We start from the raw sequence: 19,776 nt of genomic DNA on the forward strand, positions 1-19,776 counted from the left end.
CCACGGCGGAGGAGTCGCGGTGTTTTGCGCCGGTTGTCGGTGTCCTGTAACCGGGTGTTTGTCAACAGAGCTGGGTTGCCCTACATATTTATTCAGTGTGAGCTCGCTCTGGCCGCTACTAAAAATAGGTTGCTCACTGACTGACCTGAGAGCAGTTTCAGCTGCTGGTAGGATAGAGAGAGAGTACGAACACGCCACTAACTCATACATGGATGTTGTTTTTCTCCGCGTTTTGGGAGGATTTAGAGAAAGGTTTACTCAAACTTGCGTAGATGTGAAATCTAAATGTTAGCTCTCTGTGAAATGTTTTGTGTTGGCTTATTCTACACATCTAATATGAAAAAAATATTCGCTCTGAGAAAATTATAATGATCATTTAAATTGAGGGGCAACTAATGCAAATGTAGGCTAACAAAGATTAGCAATGTCCCTGCAACTATTACAAAATATCATGCCATCATGAAGTGACTTCAAATTTACATCTGAAGCAGTTCAGAAAAAAAAAAGAAAACTTTATTTCTCAAACCACGCATGGACTTTCATTTGGTTACAGTCTTGATAGTCATGAACAGTTTGGAAAAATGGTATCATTATTCTAGCAACTTTTTCTGAATTAGCATGATATAGTGAAGCTAGCAAATGGTTTAGAGAAAGAAAAACTTGTATGTTTTTACTCAACCATGCTTAAAAAGTTTTACCTTAACTCAGATTTACTTTCATTATTCTGAAACGCATTAAATCTATGAAGTTTGAGAAACAAACAGAAATAGCTAAGCGTTAGCTTGATTCTAGCAACTGTTTAAAATTAGCATGCTGTCATAAAACAACTTAAGACACACATCACAAGAAGTTAAGAGAAATCCATAATCTTACCTTAATTGTAACCATCTTAGGTAGACTTTAAACATAAGTAAAGTTGCTTTTATGAAGCCACTTAATGGATCTAAATTGCTGTTAGCAGCTACATTAGCATTCTGTTATGGACCAATTTAAAAGGCGTACCTTCTGTAAGCAGCTTGCAGAAGACAAAAACACACTTTACCTTTTAGCTTTTCCTTAAAATTTGATTTACTTTTATTATTTTCTGATATACATTAAAACTGTAAAGAGGTTTTGCTGTGAAACTCAGACGTCCAGCATTAGCATTAACCTTAGCAACTGGTCTAATTTGTGTGACTTCATTAAGCCACTAGAAAACTAGACGTAAAGCAGATGAGAAGAAAAAAAAATCATATTTTTACTTGCCTGTAGCGTTTTTACGTGAATTTAAATCTGTTCAGGTATTTTGATATGAATAAAATCTGTGCAAAAGTTCTTTTAAACAAAAACAATATTTCTCCTCCCCCCACCCCCCCCAAATTAGCATGTTTTAATCAAGCAACATAAACTCCAAGATGTTCATAGATGAACCGAAAACGTATTTTTACTTTACATTTACTTCCCCTACTTTAATTGACGCACTGTGGCTAAGAAACACAAATGCCTAGCATTAGCATGATGATGCTAGGTTTGGATGCTCTCGTGGAGCAATTTATGTGTCTTGTGTTGCAGTTGCCACGCCGCAGTGGAAAAAAGAGAAAAAGCATACGATCACTGCAACAAAGACTGAACCTGCAAGCAGGTAATGCGCACCGCAAGGGACGTTTCTACATACTTTCCTTTACTGCACAAAACAACACGGGTGTGGCATAGAGCAGTTTACCTGACGTGATTTTCTCTGTCATCACTCATCATTTAATATAACGGAGGGCTGCACTAAACACTGCCTGCAGCCACTTTTTTTTTTAACCTTATTAGCCGTCTGACACAGCTGAAAGATTCATGGCTCGGGGGACCGCGCTTGAACATAAAAGTCTTGAACGCTCCTAAAATCTGCAATGACACAGACATACACATACACACACACACACACACACACACACACACACACACACACACACACACACACACACAGAGGGTGGATTAGTCATGACCAAGGATTGAAACCTGCAGGTGCAAACAGAACGAGCCACATAGTGTCTGGTGTTATTTCTGCGCAGGTAGCAGATGAGGCGATACCGAGGGTTGAGTGGCAGATGTTGAGCGCTGTCATGGTCGCTGACATCTCTCATTCAGCTTAGGGTACGGATTTCCTTATCAAATGCAAATTTGGCTTCATTTTTAAACTCGACATGAACTGCGGTGTTTGCACATATTTTCCTTCTTTAAATGCACAGATTTCCTAAACTATGTCGACAGAGGCAGGCGGTAATGTCAACATGTTTGTCCTTTTAGGCTGTGTAAAGGTGTGGAGGTACCTATAATATTATGTATACAGAGTAAGCTTACTATCTGCATATTTCGTAGCATTTGTGCTCTTTTCTATCTATTTTGTTGGCTGCACTCAAAAACCACCAGCAGCATTCTCCCCCCCCTGTCTCCAACCTATCGGACTGTTCATGCATTCCTGATTCCAGAAGATGGCATTTAGTAAACCGAAGTGTGTGTCAGACGGCGCGGGGACAGGTCTGGGCGCACAACCCGCCGGCCCGCGAGGGGTGACGGCCAATAAACCTCAGCCAGGGGGATGGAGGAGAGCGCAGGCACGTTGCATGTCATCACCACAGCTACTGGGAGCACCTCCTCCATCGCTCTCGACCACCACCTCTCACCTCCGTTGCCCTGTGGCTCCTTGACGAGGTTACACACCTGTCTCCACTTCTTTCCTCCTCCATTTCTTCGCCCGTTCTTCTTCTCTGCCGCTCTGCTCTCACAGGAACTCTTGGGCCCTGGGGTGTTTTGTTGAACATTTTCAGCTCTAGACTCTATTTAAGCACCAACATGAAGGAAACGCTGCAAAAAGAAGTAAGCTGGTCTAGTTTCTAGTGCAAATATCTTGGGACACTTGAAATAAGACAAAGCTAAATTGCATGTAACTTTTCAGAAATATTTAGCAGCTTGTTTCAAGTCAATAATTCCTTAATATTGATGAAAACGTACTTGCTCCATTGGCAGATTATTTCACTTATAACGTGGCAAAAATGTCTTTTGAAATAATTTGCCAGTGGAACTAGTACTTTTGAAAAATCTTGAATTTACCTTAAAATTAGGAAATTCAAAGTAAATGCATACGTGCTTTTAGGTACTAAGGAAAATGTTAGAAATATTCATTTTATTTTTATATCATAACTCATGAAATTGAAAATCTCAGTTTTGTTCACTTCTTTTTTTTATTCTGTCGAGATTTTCTTGGTTGTTGTGAGTTTTGGGACCAAATGGAGAAAATGACTCGCATCTCTATAAGAGTGAAATGATAAAACTCCTCCAGGATAGTAAATAATTGTAACTTTGTGACATTTATTTATGTCACAAAGTTAATTGGCCCGTTGTGTCATTTCCTGACCTGCGTGATTTTTATCTGTTTATGGATTTGGAAGTGTGTGTGTGTGTTGTAGCTGATAAGAGGAAAGACGACAGATGGATACTTAGGTTTATTGGAGCTCATTGACCAGGGATTCACCTGTTGAAAGGAGAGATAAAAGAGGCAATTTATCATGTAGCTGCTCTTCCACAGAAAAGAAGGAATTTCAGAACAGTCTGAGGTAGTGACACATTTTTGTCAACTATTCTGTTTTACACAACCCGTGAATGTCAGCATTTGCTGGCTTAATGCTAATTTGAATTAGCATTAAGTTCATTGTTCCCTAAACAATGAACATATTGAGTAAATATTAAAATAACCCTAACTTAGGGTAAAAAAATAAATCCCAAGACAGGATTAGTTGTCTGAATTGTTTGTGGTGTACTTTTGAAGTTGCATCATGCTAAAAGTTGTAAGGATAAGGCTAATATTTGATATGTGTGAAATGCAACTGGATTTTATTTGAATCTGGACAGTAAAGCTAATTTATGACTATGAACCAGTCAAGAAAGTTTAAGTAACAGTGACTCAGAGGGAAAAGTGAAACAGAGGCATGTTGCTACATAAGGAGAATTTCCAGTGCCTCAAGGAATCTCTTTCTCTCTGCCTCTCAGACCGCAGCTGGAGGTCTAGAGATAACATCACTTGATTGTAACACTATTAAGTCTTTGCACCGGCCGACGTGCCATTTTGCAGAGCCAAAGCTTTGCTGCAGCTAAGCTCAACTTTACTAAATCACAGTTTTCAATGAGATCACATTGTAGGCAGCTGCCTCAGGCCTCGAGCGGGCACAAAAAAGGGAGTCAGAAAGCGTAGACTTTGTGTTTGACTGGAGTCAGACAGACAGGGGAGGAACACACAGTTCAACAAAATAGCAAAAAAGATGCACTGAAACAGTTTCAACTCTTATTTCAGTGCGTTATTATGAACACAGAAAGTCAGATGGATCCCAGGCATCTTCCCTGCAACTCACTCACTGTTACCATCTCAGAGCAAGGCTTTGTTGTTCTCATCCAAGTGGCGCTTTCCCATGAAACCTCTTGATATTAGAAGCAGACTATGTGACGCTACGTGGCATTACGTGATACTACGTGATTCTACGTGATACTACGTGATACGCGATGTATCACGTAGTAAAATCTCTTCTTGTATTTGTGAAAAACTACTCAAAATAAGCAGAAACGCGCATCAAGCCCCAGATAGACGTGTCCGTTGTTTTAGTCTGGCTCTCCCAGTCCATCGTTAACGTCAACGTAATATTTGCTGTGAATAACGTCGAACTTCATGTTCCACCAAACTGCAAACATCCAGACAAAAATCGGGACAGCGCAGTAAGCGTGAAAACAGCCACGAACGAACGAACAAACGTGTCTCCGTAAAAGTTATGGGACTGTACAACGTTGCCACTGCACGCATGAACTCCGTTACTGTGTTTTTTTTTTTTTGTTTTTTTCTAAGAGAATCAGCAGTGGGAACATTTTCTGCCCATCAGCGAGTGATGGAAGTCATGGTTGTACATTTACTCGCCTGAGCTCTCGTTTCCTCCGCGACCTAATTAATGCCGAACGGCCACGGAGCTTTCCTTCCCTTCACCGATGAGGTCAAGCAGAAGTAGAGAGGCGAGCTGGGAGGGCTGGGTGTTGGTGGGTGGAACGGAGTATTCTTTGTTACTTTTTTAATTGATTTTCAGAGGAAAAGAGAGATAATTATGCTACGTGTTTCATGCTCTGTTCAGGCAGTAAAAATCAGTGTAGTTTCACCAGTATGAAGACCTTATTAGGAAGCTACACCAGCAGGTGGTTTCTGTCGTTGTTGGCTCACTTTTCCAGTTCCAGTAATGTGACAACAAGCCATTTTTTCCCATCATTTCTTTTTTTTCCCCCTCCCAAATACTTCAGATTTGAATTGTCCAACTACTGTCATTATTTTCTTTTTTCCCCCTCACTGTCTGAGATTACGTCCAACTAAACCTTTTCTGATTACAAATAAACAATTGTGCCAGAATATTTTTTTTTATTTTACTTTCATCATATTCTGTCGTTCACATACATTTTCTTTAACTTCAGACAGGGAGAAAAATAAAGGTTATGTAACTGTCTGTCTCTGTGAGCATCTGATTTTAACTTTAAAATAAACCAACTGAGATGCGATACCTTTCTGCAGCAGCAGAGCAAGTTTAATGTTCTTTTCTCTCTGTCTGAGTCGTGCCGTCAAGCCAGACCGCCAATCTGGTTGCCAACCTTCTGTCGTCATCCTTCAGATTTTTATGATCAGGAAAGAAGAAACAGGGAGAAAAATATAAAAAACAAATCATGAACACCAATGATTTTTGACAGCCCCATTATTAATTTATTCAGTGATCTGTTTTATACCCGTGAAAAGCAAATCCCACACCAAGTTGGCACAAGTTTGCACGCATTTATTTTTGTTATTGTATCTCCTGGCAGTTTTCAACATGTTTCTGATTTTTTTCTTTTACATGTTGCTCTTAAAAAGCTGCCACAAAAAGAGAGGAAATAATTACTTGTTGACAGCTTAAAAGTTCGACCCTTTGAATTTACTTAAGTGCTTTTTTTTAAATCAGAGAAACCAATGAGAAAGACGAGGAAAACTCTTGACCTATTTCTGCACTCCAGACAATCATCTGAAAATTATCTGACTGATTGTGTTTGAATTGATTTGAGCTACAAATTGGCTGGAGAAAGTTAAATTTACTGCAGCTTCTGTAGCTAAATAAATCTGCTTTAATTTTACAAGTTGGGAAAATTGGTGATATTTTGTTTATGTGGATGTTCAACATCCAGATGTACCTATTCCTGTTATTGACAGATCAAATCAGATCAGCACTTGCCAATATCAATTTAAGCAATTCTGATTTATCTCAGAAAAAAAATTCACATAAAGAACCAGTGGAGACATTGTAGAAGGTTCTTGGTAAAAATGTTTTCTGTAATGCCTATGAAGACATGTTCACTGATTGTTGAGCATGGTAGAAATTATATTCAATGCCTTTTTTTTTAAACTAAAAACTAAAAATGTTGTTTCTAAACTGATGATCCTTGTACAAATGATCTTTTTGAAGACGCTTGTGTCATTTCCAAGCAAGTTGGATGAAAAATAACTTTGCATCTAAATTTGCCAGGAGTATAAATCAGTTTGTAATGAGCTTCACGTCCTTGTAACAAGAGGAATACTTCCACTTTTTCACCTCACCTGATCCTGAAAATAGCCAAGTTTGATTATTTTTCCTTCAGTAACAACTTCCACATTGAAGAGTGGTTTTAATCAGGGCACCCTGGTAGTTTTCAGGTGTCATGAGTTCAGCAATCGGAAGAAAAAAATGGATTTTTGATTTTCCAAACCATACGACCACCAGTCAAGCGGAGAATTTGTCGATTCCAGTTCGCAGAGGATTTCTTGGTGCATCTCCGCTCTTGGCCTGAGTAGAAAAGCCACCCAAGAGTTTGATTCTCGCTTTACAGAGCTTAAGGAAGAAGTCTTCCCAAATTTCAGCTAAAACGTTTCCCATATGGAAGGGGAACCCACTACTTTCTATGAAGAAAGTAGTGGGTTCTAAGTTGATGGGGTCTGCAGAAACCCCATCAACTTAGAATATATGAGTTAATCAACAAGTTGGTGTCTCATGATTCCTGCTACAGTTCAATGCGACCTCCCCCTGTAGGGTTTTGTTGCCTTAAACGCCTCCAACCAAGAGTATTGAGGCTGTTCGTTGTGAAAACGAGTCAAGGAACCTGCATAGAGCGGCTTGTCAAGGCAGGACTCCTGCAGGTTTTGAAAGCATTCTGTCAGCTCTATAAAGCCCATTTAAGACTCTTCAGTTCTTCAAATAATAACAGAAAAAGCTTCATTGCACAATGCAAACATCTGTTCATCTCCAGTGTTTAAGGTGTGCTTTAGGAGATGTACTTTTTGGTATAACTTGTCTTTCTCAGTCCTGACATATAGGGCTTGAGAACTCCGTAAAGATCTCCTAAGAGTTTCGATGCTTGTTCTCAGACTTTAGGAAGGAAAACATCGAGCTCCTCTTCGTTTTTCTTGCCCACCACGCCGTGTAGGACGTTCTCTTCGGCTTCTGTGTTCCCGTGACGATCTCCAGCCTCTCATTTGCGTGCGATCCATCAAGCCGTGCCTTCAAACCCTGTTTGCGTACACTCCGTCACGTCTTACATGTGCGACTGAACAGAATGCTTTAAGCTATGGAGTTTCTGTAAACGACTTCCATCGTGTGTACACATGCGTGTTTACTAAACAGCTTTAATGCGGTGCAGATGGAGTTCATACATGCTTTAGGTGACCCACGTGGTCGTCTGTTTCAGGGGCGATTTCTAGAAGCGGAGGGGACCTTCTGGTTTAGGGAGGAAACAGCAATGGATCAAAGCAGGTTTTAAACTTTCTAAAGCATTGTTCTAAATTAGCTCCAGCAAGTAATGGCACAACACTGACGACCTGCACCAGAGGCTCTGTTTTTTTTACATACACCTTAAAACAATTTTCCAAGAAATTTCATTGGTTATTATTATCATTTTATTTGATCTAAAAAGATTTTTTGATTTATTTTTTGCTCTCTTGGGTAGTACCCTGTAGTGAAATTATTTCTTCTGCAAGAGGTTTTCAATTCCTTATCGTCACAACCATAAACTCAATGTTGGGGTCAACAAAGTGTTTCATACGTCGTTTTTTTTCCATTTTGGCCTTATTTCTGTTTAACGCCCAACAGCAGAGTGAAATCTTATACTGAAGTTTGTTTTTGTGCTCTTAAAATAGATTTGGTTAACGTTGCAACCTATTTTACCACCCGATCGCTTTTATTTCGTCTGAACAGCCTGGACTTTAGAGAAGCTGCGTTTTGTTTCTGCTAAGACGGCATGAGCTAACTTATACTAAACGAATAAATGGAGGACGTGAGTTTATTTAGTGGTTTATATTTAACTCACTGAGGGAAACGCTCTCAGACATTGGGAGTTTGACCTCGTCAGTGAAGCATTGGCTTAAGACTGCAGAGTTTACAGTAGATGGAAAACCTGAAGGGTATTGGCCAACTTTTGAGAAATGCATAGAATGTAAGACTCAAACTTTACGCTCAGACATGTTCTGTCTTCTCTTGTTATCCAAAGGTCGACTCAGCACTTCTTGCCTGGTAGCCATGCCAACCGCTCTTGGTCTCAGACTGAGCAGATAGAGAAGAGGCTAAAGATGTTCCCACTATCTGCCACTGCGGCTTGAACATATTTCGCGTAATGCCCACCGACGCTCGCTCTCACTCCGTATCGGTGTCTCCATGTCGCTGGGTTGTCATCTTCCTTGACAAGCGGCTGTGACATTGCTGTGGCTTTTCACGTCCGGCCTTCGCAACCCCCGGCCAACTTCCAGAGCTTGACCATTGTGGGAATGAGTTTGCGAGTCTGTCCGCTGGTTTCTGCAGGCACTTTTGACGTGTTAACTTTCAACCCAGGTGCGTTGCAAAAGGTTATGGGAACTGCAGATTGCAGGACAAAGTTTGTGGTAGAAGATCAGACTGCATACTCATTAGCTTAGACGGTAAAGATGCTGTCTAAATAGTGTTGAATGTGTAAACTGTTATAAAAGTCAAAAATGGCACAGTTGGGATAAGTTCTATAAATTCTGCCAAGAAGAAGCCGGTCAGAAACATTATTAAACTTTTCACTGTGTTGGTCTGCGCTGTGATGCTCCATCTGAAACTCGAGTTGAAAACTGTTTAGTCGACTTTAATCAAACTCTATTTCGTTTGACTAGAAAGTAAAAGTTTGTTTTCGAACGTGTGAATGCGAAATCGATGCGGACCAACAAACCTGCATGAAAAACCTCGGACACAGCTCTACTGTAGCGGACCAGAAACCTCTACAAAAGCAGGAAGCGAACCTTAGCGCAGGGCATTCTGGGTAAATACAACCAAAACAAACGTGTAAATCTAGCGCTACCGGGAGAAATGGCTTGTGGTCTTTTATTAAGAACGAAAGACAAATCCTACAACCGCTAAAACTAGACGCTACTCCATTTTTCTGTACATTTTGTGAAGAAAGAAGTTGCGCTTAGTGTCTTCTTCAGAGGTTTTTGTTTTGCTTCCTTCAGTGGTTGTTGGTGCAGCGCCACCACAGGCATGCAAAGGATTTGGTTTGTTTCACAGAGTAGATCTAGAGTAGCCCTTTAACGTTTTAATGATAGATAAAATGTTTCTCACCTCCAATCATGGAGTTTGACCTGAAACTGTCCATCTTAGGCCTTGAAAACAAATGTAAAGGACACAATAGATAGGATAGGACTTGTTTAAACGTCGTTCACATCCACTGCACATGATGACGCTGTTTGTGATCTCATTTCTGTCGCCGTGGAGATCTTTTCCACAAAAACGGCCGTCGCGGACATCCAGCGGAAGATTGCACAAATGGCGCATGTTTTCCTGAGTTTTACGGCACCGTAAGCTTTATGTCCGTGGAATGCCGCCAGATATTCTGTGATGGATGGCTGTGCAAACAGAGCTATACAAACAGCGTTGGGCCGGAGCCAGCTGGAGCGCTGCAGGAGACTGTAACTTCATTTATCTCCAACCAGGTGTTTTGTTGGCATCTAGGTTTCACACAAAAGGCATTTCAAAAGTTCTTTCAAGGGTGTCAAGTTGAGGGCATGTTTGTTCCTCCATAGAAAGCACGTTAAGCTTGAAGGAACACATTTCGAGGAGATGAACGGTTCTCAATTTTCTCACAACTTTTGAATTGTAAGAATGCAAGTAGTTTTATCAGAGGTGGCATATTTGTTTCTCAAACATTTAAATATGTTGAAATGCATATCTATTATCATTTCCTAGGACTTTAAATGCAACCCTGTGGTTTAACTCAGATGAGAAGTTTGAGTTTTTAGGTAACAAACACTCCAGGTTGGTTTGGTGTCAAACACAGGATGAACATGTAGGAAAGCAAGTCATGGGTAGAGTGTGGGATCTGTGATGCTGTGGGCCGTCCTCTCTTCCAAAAGGATCTTAAATCACCAGCAAACACAGACGACAGCACCTTGTTGTCTGTAGCTGCAAGATGTAATTATCATTTTATGCTAACTAAAAATCCAAACAAAAAAACAAGATTTTGAAACAATTCTTTATGTTTTTTTAATTAGAAGGTTAGCATACGTTATTTTGATTTTACTGGTTCAGTTTAAGTCAAATCAAAGTTTGTTAGCATAAATGCAACGTCAGCTGACCAAGTGCTTCACAATAATTACATCATAATTAGCTAGACACATGATAAAATAAGAACTACAATTAAGTTTGATTGAAAAAGATAATAAAATTGGCAGTAAAATACTAAGATTTAGAATAGTGCAAATGGAAACCAAAACATTCAGCAATTTCTCCAAGACGTGAATCAGCCGAGTACTAATTCTTCCCTTCTTTTTTTTCTTCTTTTTTTTCTTTTAGTTTTGCTTGTTCACTTACTTGAAACACCCAACATTTTTTGTTTTCCGTGTGTTTGAGGTGATAGTTTTCATCTTTGTCGTCGCCTGAGGCTTTGATTTGACAGCTGCTGTGTTTCACAACGAGACTAAAGGTAAAGAGTACGATAGAAGAGAGTGAAAACTTGTGGGAGTCGTTTGCATTCCACTGGAAAGGAGATCCATTCTTCATCCACTTCTCAACTTTCCTTCCCAACCCTTGCTGTCCATCGCTTCCTTCCTTCCTCCATCTCTCCATCCGTCAATCCATCCCCGCCAGTCACTTCAAACTGTAGAGCAGCTTGTGGATTGATGGACCCTATGGACTGCAAACAGGCTGCTTGCATTCCTCAGCTTTTGAAATGTGCCTGTTCCTCCTTGCCCTGACCAGGTGATTGTACCGCTGTGTCTTACCATCAAGAAGAAGATCTTTGAGGAATCTTGCCCCCTTTTTTATGTGGAAATTACAGTTCATGGTGTTTGAGGTGAAAGGTTGCCACTGACCCAAAACAGAAATCTATCTCGGAAGAGGGGAGGTAGAAAGGAAAATGTAGATAGACTGGGCAACGCAGCCTCTACACAGCGGTGACGTTTAGCATCCACAGCTTTTTATTGAACTGTCCAAATGCTCATTAATTCACTTTACATCAGATACAGCATGCAGACCTGTCACAGTAATATATCAATTAATTACACGACAAATTAAAACAAATTCAGTAATTTCCATTTGCATAATTTATATTTTTTTCTCTCTTTGTACCAAAAACTGGATGACACAAGTCTTCAGTCTGGTGCTTTGGTCTCAACTAGCCGGTTTGATTTTTTATTTTTATTTTTTCATTTTATTTGATATTTCTGTTGCCTTATACATTTATTTTGGTATTCCAGTGTTAAATGTTCACCAGAATTGAAAATGTATTGACCTTTAACAATGTGTTCTTACATTGTTTTGCCATCACCATCATATTACTTGATTATGGTCTCAAATCAACAATATTATTGCTTATCGCAATAAGATCTGGGACAATTTATCGTCCGGAAAAAAATTTGTTGCCATGACGACATGTTGCTCCTTCAGCAGTGGAGTCTTGCGCAGTGAGCGTACACAGTGGCTATGATTACAAATGGTAATCATGTAGAGAATCATGAGCAGCAGGAAGTAATGAAAGCTCCTTTGACCTTTGACTCTTCTCTGATTCGACCCCTTCCTGGCACCTTTTCTGTATAAATCTGGACAAGTCATTCTCTCATAATCGATTTGCTTAATTGTAACATTTTAGTGCTGTCTTCTCTTTTTTCTTTCTTTCTTTTGTTTTAGGATAAAAATTAGTTTATTTTGTTTTGCTTTTAATTATCCGACTCAACAGTTCATCTCCTAGGAAGCGCCAAACAATTCACACTCGCATATATGACATATTATTTTCAGCCGCCCATCCCAGCCTGTCTCTGAATGACTCAGACAGATAAGTGAAGAATCTGGGTCTCCTCTTCCCTGTGGAGCCAGCCGTTACTCCGTCTTGGTTATTTTAATCTGAGAGCGTCCATTACGGCAGACCGAGTCGTCGCCTCTCCTAAAATAGGTCCGCCTCCTTCAGTGTGTGTTTATCGGATTTATGCAATCGGCACCCATGTCTTTATCTGCGCCCGCCACTTCATGTCACCTCCATAAGCTTTTGCTCTCTGTATGTTTTGGAGGAGGAACCAGGTTAGGTGTCTAAGCGTCTGTAGCTGAGGGAGCTTTGTTGTGATAAGAAGCTACCTAAAAACTCCCATCTTTAAATTTTCCAACACTTTTAGATATGAAAAAAAGTAATCCTTCACTTTACAGGACCGGCACTGTGTTAGTATCCAGATTATAAATATGTGCAACATTTCATTTAGGAAGCAACAAAATGCACATTTGTTAAGCGGCAAACTTTCCGGAGCCGATAGCCTGACTAATTCACCAGATATCAGATTTCTGTTGCTCTGACTAAAACAGTCGACATGTTTTGAGCAAAACCTGAAAGCTGCAACTAAATCTAGCAAGTTTTTAATCTTAATATCTGCATATGGGGTGTGTCAGAATCAAACCACAATAAAAAAATATATGAAGTAGCGTTGGAAAAGAAAATTTGAATTTATACTTTTAGTAGCACCAGAGGTTCTAATTTAATTAAATGAAGTAACATTGTCATTTAAAATTTTTCTGTGATTAATAAAGGTGCACCGATTACAGTTTTCTGACCGATTACCTGCTGATTACCGATATTTAAAAATCAATCAAGTTTATTTGCATAGCAACAAGGCAGTTCAAAGTGCATTACATCATAAAACACAAAAAAGTCCAGTGATAGAAAACACAGTCAAGTCTTGTGGCAGTATTACACATCAGACCGTTTATCAATGTTTCATCCATAATGTTTCAATAGCAACTCTAAATGGGTGTGTTTTAAGTCTGGATTTAAAGGAGATCAGTGTTTCAGCTGTTCTGCAGTTTTCTAGAAAAAAGCCTGACCTGCCAATTCCGGTTTTGACTGATATTGTTTTTATTTTTTTGTTTGTTTTTTTTAATCTGACATTGCAAAAAAGTTGCTGACAGTGGGGTGACTATGAGCTGCAAATGTGCAGACATCACCAGGTGTTTGGGTCTGTCAGTCACAAGAGGTCATTGGTTGATTTTTAGACTTTTGCTGATGTGTTTAAGATCTGTGGATAAGATCGACTTCACATTTAAGTTTTGGCCAATCACCATTCTCCCACAATTGAGGAAACTAATAATTCATGTAAAACCACACTTGTTTTGCTAAGTTTGATCATACAATTAAAGTCTATCACACCAGCCCATTATGTCTGTGTGGTTGTTTAGAAAGGTGCTAATTTGGTTATTGGCTGCTCAGCATAACTATGAAGTAACTCTGTCATTGGAATGTCTCACTTCTCCTCTAAAAGAAAACACATCTGTAACTGCGCCGTATAAAAAAGCAGAAGAAAAATCTCCATTGGTAAGTGCTGGAAAGCACCGACAAATCAAGATTGATAACATCGGTTGTGTTTTGTCTCTCGCTGTGGGTAGGCATGAACAGACAAATTACAAATTGGTGGAATGAAAGAATTGGCTGTCGTTGTAAACCTGCTTGCATTGACTGATGGCTGGTTTATGACGTGATGGATGGATGATCCGGCGTGCCCACACCTCCAAACTCAAAACATCCCTCTCAGAGTATTTACCTCCGTTGATGAAGAATGTTTCGACCCACCTGAGCGTGACGGGATGTTGTCGCTGGCATCAGGAGGTCGAAGGCGTTTGTACAGAACTCTTTTATGCGAACATGAAGATTAAATGAATTCAAATTTGTCACGCGTCGCACACAGTATGACCTCTTTGAGGATTACAGATTCAATTCCAGTAGGGTGAATGTTGCTGTATCTTGATTCTCATTAGTTTTATTAGAATGCTTATTTGGCTTGTGTGTCATTGCAGTTCATAATCAAACTTTTGGGGAAAAACACTGAAGGAATTAGAGTTGAAGTCTGCTCAAGCTCTGTCATTACTCATGTAGTTTAGCTGCATCTGCTAGCATTTCAACTCCTCGTTACCTATTGCTCTGAACCTGGGTTTGCATTAACTTCTGTAACTTACCAAAAGTTAATTATTATGTTGGCTTAAAATTGGATTGCTGTGAATGATCTGCCTAGTAAGAAGGGAACTACTTCCTTTGCTCAGATTTTCACCTGTGTTGCTGTTTTCTTGCGGTTAAAACTTAAATACTATAACATCTGGAAGACTGTTTTATGCTAATTCAAGGACTGGAAAGTGTTGCTCCATCGATACACAACATTCACCTCTCTTCCATCATCTTTCCCTTCAAAAGTCCTCACTCTGACTTTTCCTGTTACCCACATGCGGGGAAGGAAGTTTGGGTTTAAACAAAGTATTTGGTTTCTCACAGGCTTTTTAAAACAAGCATCCTGTTACTTATGGTCATGAAGGTCTAGGAGATTTATGTAGATTGTGTGTTTGTGTGTGTTTTGAGTGTGTTTGGGTGTATTTGTGTCTGGCTGTCTCTCACAGCCAGGTTGCATGACGGTGTGTTTGGAAGAAAACTCCAAAGGTTTTGATAGAGTTTACATGTTAGACTGAAAAAAAAACAAAAAAACCCTCGTTGTCTCAGTACCTCTCAGAAAAGGACTTAGCCAAATCTGTTGTGAGGTTTCCTAGAAAGACCTGAGGGCAGCAAGCTGTCTGCCAAACATTTTGCTTTCAGGAGTTTGTCAGTGGTTTGGTTTGCTGTCTTCATCTTATTGCAACAAAACTGTGGTCAAATTGTAACCTAAATCCACATCTAGGAATAAAAGAGTGAGACGGGATGAAAGACTCTAGGTTAGGCAAGTCTAGACTCGCAGGGTTTCCCCCAGTGCATCCTTAGCCTGGCGGGCCACCAGGGTTTACATGACCCCCACCAGGCTGAGCACCATTTGTTCATTTTAAAGAGGGTTTTTAATACACTAGTAACAGTGACAGTAAAGACGGATCAAGCTAGGTTTATAGTTGACGGATTAAAATGGGTGGAAGGTGGGAGGGGGCACGCCAGTTGCACCTGCCTGTTAGCATGTGAGGCTTTGATTCCCAAATAACGATTCTTGCTCCTGCGTCTCTGAATTTTTGTACCTTTTAATGTTTTTTTAACACTAAAACATGGTGGGCCGCTGATGGACCCCTACCAATGGGCTTAGGAAGTTTTCTGTGGGAAACCTTGGCTTGCATATTATAGAGAAACGACAAGACAGGCTAGACTAGAGTAGGCTAAAAAATCTAGGCTGGAGCAGGTAAGGACAGGATATGAAAGGATAAAATGGGATAAAACAGGAAATTACAACATAGGGCTGAAGAGAATAATTAAATACAAAAGAATAAAGTTCCTCTGTTGAAATGTAGTTTTCTTGTACTATAAAATGTAATATGTTGTGGAAACACTGGTCTAAAATACTTTTAATAGCTTTTAGGCTTATTAATAAGATCGTTTCAAAGATAAGTTTATCTTATCCTATTCAAAGTGAATGCTTGGCTTTCACTTTGTACTTGTCTCACAGGACGCCATTCCTGTTTGTTTTTCACCCTTACTAGTTTATAACACAAGCGAAAATATCAGCACGTCGTATGAAAATAAAGCTATGAGGCTAACGTCACATTACCAGAAAAGGCAAGATGTGAATTTATTGAAGATTGTAGCTGTACATAAAGCAGGACAGTAAGGCTTTAACTATGAGACTCTCCCTTGGACATAATGCAGTGTGAAGGCATTGATCAGAGACTCTAATCGGTTTGCACAATTGTCTCCTCCAAAGATGAACTCACCTGCCATTAAATATCTCTTACAACATTTTATGTTTAGTTTGTGACTGTTTCTGTTCAACATCTTTTTTTATATAATTACTGTAACCGACAACCATCTCACCTCCGTCTCTTTTCCTGCATTTCCCTTCTCTCGATTTCCCCCCCCCCTCTCCTTTCTTTATCTTGCCCCCTTTCCTCCACCCCTAAGATGTGAGATTAAACTCCTCGGGTTCTTTTCTAAGGAGGATTAGCCTGCAAATATCGAAAGGCCAGCCTCGACAGGAATTATGTACTTTCTGTAGCTTCTAGCTACACTCTGACATGTGTAGTACACACTCACAAATATATAGGGTTTGTCAATTGGCCTCACTCAGCACGGCTCCCACTGTCACCACAGGTTTACACAAGTCCTGCAGCACCGCAAAGATATGCAAAGTGAGATTACCATCACATCACTTTGACCAAGGAGTAAGCAGAGGTTTGTTGGACGGGTTTTAGGGATCTGTCAGAAAAACGTTGAGAAGGCCTGCCACGACAAATCTAAGGTCCGTTTTCCCGTATTTGCTCGTACCGTTTATACGTCTAACACGTGAACGGGTGTGTGGATTCCTGCATAAGCTGTGCTGTCAGGTGCACTGCAGTACATAATCGTTAGAGGATAAATATACAGCAGTTTGAACATCTCATCATGTCATGACCGAGGGGGCACGGGAGCTCAGTCTTCAGTGGCAAATCCTTTGAAGGTATTTGGGCGGTTTGCTCTGCAGTGGGTCACCATGCGCCGTCGGCATGTTCTGGTCTTATTTGGGGATTTGTTTTGTAAACTTGGTTGTCTTGATGAACATTCATGTACAGTATATTGGGAGCAAGGGCGCCAATTTATGTTTCTGCTGATGGGTGCTCACCATTGACGTCAGGTGACTTATCGTCACATATGCGGCATCATTTTGCATCGAGTCCTGGATGTTGGTGGTGTGGAAAACAGCACAAAGTATCTGAAAGAGGGACTCAATGTTTTAGTATTAATTATCAACACTATGACAACTACATGACGAGGTCCAAGGGGAAATCATTTCACAGTTAAAAGTTTTAACAAAACAACAAAAAAAAAGGCATGGTAGCTGGTGTGAGTGTGGAGTAAAACTGATATTCACAGCAAGAGAAAGTTTTTCTTCACCTGTTTTTCAGCGTTATTTTGCATTTGCTGTGGCGCACGGCTGCTGAATTTCTGAAAGTTCAACAAACCACAAAAGGTCGACTGCCTCTTTGGTTTGTTGAACGACGGGACGCAACAGTTGTCAAATAGGATAAAACATCATAAAGTTTTTAACAAACTACGTCCACCTGGCAGAGAAGCGGCATTTACCAATATGTAGAATTACCTATGTTACCCAATATAAAGAGGACATTTGTTAAATCCTCATTTGACACCAAACTGTTGATAGAGTTTTACCAAGGAAGAATACACATTTTACCTACCAAAGTGTTGGCAATTTCAGGTTTGAGTTGAGCCATATTAGATATCGGTTAAGAAATAAGAGCACGCAGCCGTTTTTGAGACAGATTCCTGCTCATCCTGCATCAGAACAATGTGGTTTCTGGACATAAATCAATGCATGGTAATGCATCACTGGCTACAGCAGCTAATAGGAGCTTGCCATGCTTACAGGACTTGCTGCTGTGGCTTTTAACAAATCAATGAGAAGTAAAGGCTGCCTGGCACACTTGGATGCTTTGGTTTCAGAGCATCCACATAATCTGAGTCCCTATGGCGAATTTGTAGACTTGTGATAAGAACAATTTTGAATTTATATTGATCAGCATAAAGATGAGAAACTCTATATCTAAAATACTTCCCTAGAGTTGTTTCTTGTTCCTAAGCTGCAGCCTTTTACTTTTTTGGAAAGTTTCACTCTGTATGAGGGGCAACATGCAGAAAGAGCTGAAAACGCGACATGTTGTTGACTCATCCTTCAAAGTTTAAGGTCTATATCTAAAGCATTCAGGTTTATATACTTGTAACTTCATGTCAAGTCAGATTTTTGGCATTACAGAATGTGAAGCTAAAAATGTTTGGCTGGGAAGAGAGATTCTTCCCTCTGCAGAGCTGAATTCATTTATTACCTGCTTTTCTGGCAGATCTTCCATGCTGTCAGGCTTACCAAATTCAACGTTGAGAAATCCACTCTTTTCCTAAGCATGTTGGTGCACAGTGTTACTGTAATTTATTGCAGCAGTTCATCGGGACACATCTTGAGCGAGAGGCCGTCTGCAGCAAGGTATTACGCCGGAAGAAGTTGCTGAGTGGCAACTTATGGGTATTTCCAAAAATAATAAACAACACTGGCAAATCGCAGCAGCAGCACACGCAACCACTTTTCAGTCAAGCCTAACCGAAAGACGCATGGTTTCCAAAAATGCTCAGTTAATTCAGGTCAGGCAGGCAGATAAACACGAAGAGAGCCTCCTGGGTGTTTCAGAAAATATGTTGCAACACTCAGCGGTTCACCTTTCAGTCACTCCTCATCTAGTGAGATGGAAAAGGCAGTTTGTGTGTGTTTTTGTTGGTTTTATAGGGATTTTCAGGCACAGGAAGCTGAACCGTTTACCACAGATTCACACAAGTTATGTAGCACCTGCCCTGAGGACACTTCACACACACTTCGACAGCCGACAGTTCCAGTAATTGTTTACTTGAATCCCTGTTTAAATCGGGGGTCGTAATTTGTCATATCTCACAAGACCCGGCTAGCTCTTATGAATCAATTGAACATACTTTGAGTTTTACAAGGGAAATATTTCTTCTAGGAAAGATAAACAGATATGAAAGTCAAGTACACCAGTAACCTCTTGGAAGTGATTCTCCGTTCTAGAGCCTGGAAAGGTTCAAGGCACAAATTGACATGAATAACTCTGGAGACCTTTCCTGATGGTAAAAAGTATTTTTGGGCATTCGTCAACTAGTATAAAGAAAAACAACCTGCTTTTTGCCTTTCCTCAATAATCGTGAAGCAAGGTATTTCAAGAATAGGCAGCAAACCAATTAGCATAGCAGGCTGACAGACAGAAGCCAACACAGATCCTGCACAAATATAACGAAAACCTAAAATAGAAGCTGGTTGTACACTTTTGTCTAATAGCACCACCCCTCGTAGCTTTAATTATATTCTTATGATGATGTTTTGCCTGTAATGATTGAAGTGTGTGTCTCTTAAAACACCTTGCTCACCAGCGTGTACAGGCTAACTCAGATTGTGTAATTTCCACAATCTGAAATTGTGGAAATTACACAATTTCCACAATATTTGGAAGTCAATGGATCACAAATGCTGTTTGTGTTTTTGTGATAGAAGATTTTGACTTTTTCAAGAAGAATAAAGGTATAAATAAATCTCGGTGTTTGCGATGAAATAACGAGAACCTTGTCCTGTTATTGTCTGATTGCAATAATAGGACTTCTCCTAACCAGAATGAGTGATTTAAAGATAGCCCTTAAGTTTAGGTTTTCTGCCTGCAGCACTTACACACTTACTGCTCCTCTTCCCTCTTGGGTGGTCCTTGTGAACCTACAGCATGCAGCTCTTAAGAAATCAAG

General features: G+C 40.1%; 1 protein-coding gene across 2 annotated transcripts in view; it reads left to right on the forward strand.

The window, feature by feature from the left end:
* The window catches only part of LOC103154696 (complement C1q and tumor necrosis factor-related protein 9A-like), an 83,956-nt gene that overhangs the window by 12,688 nt on the left and 51,492 nt on the right, over positions 1 to 19,776 (forward strand). The window lies entirely within an intron of this gene.

The sequence above is a fragment of the Poecilia formosa genome, unplaced genomic scaffold, assembly GCF_000485575.1.
Source record: "Poecilia formosa unplaced genomic scaffold, Poecilia_formosa-5.1.2 Scaffold395, whole genome shotgun sequence".
Lineage (NCBI taxonomy): Eukaryota > Metazoa > Chordata > Actinopteri > Cyprinodontiformes > Poeciliidae > Poecilia > Poecilia formosa.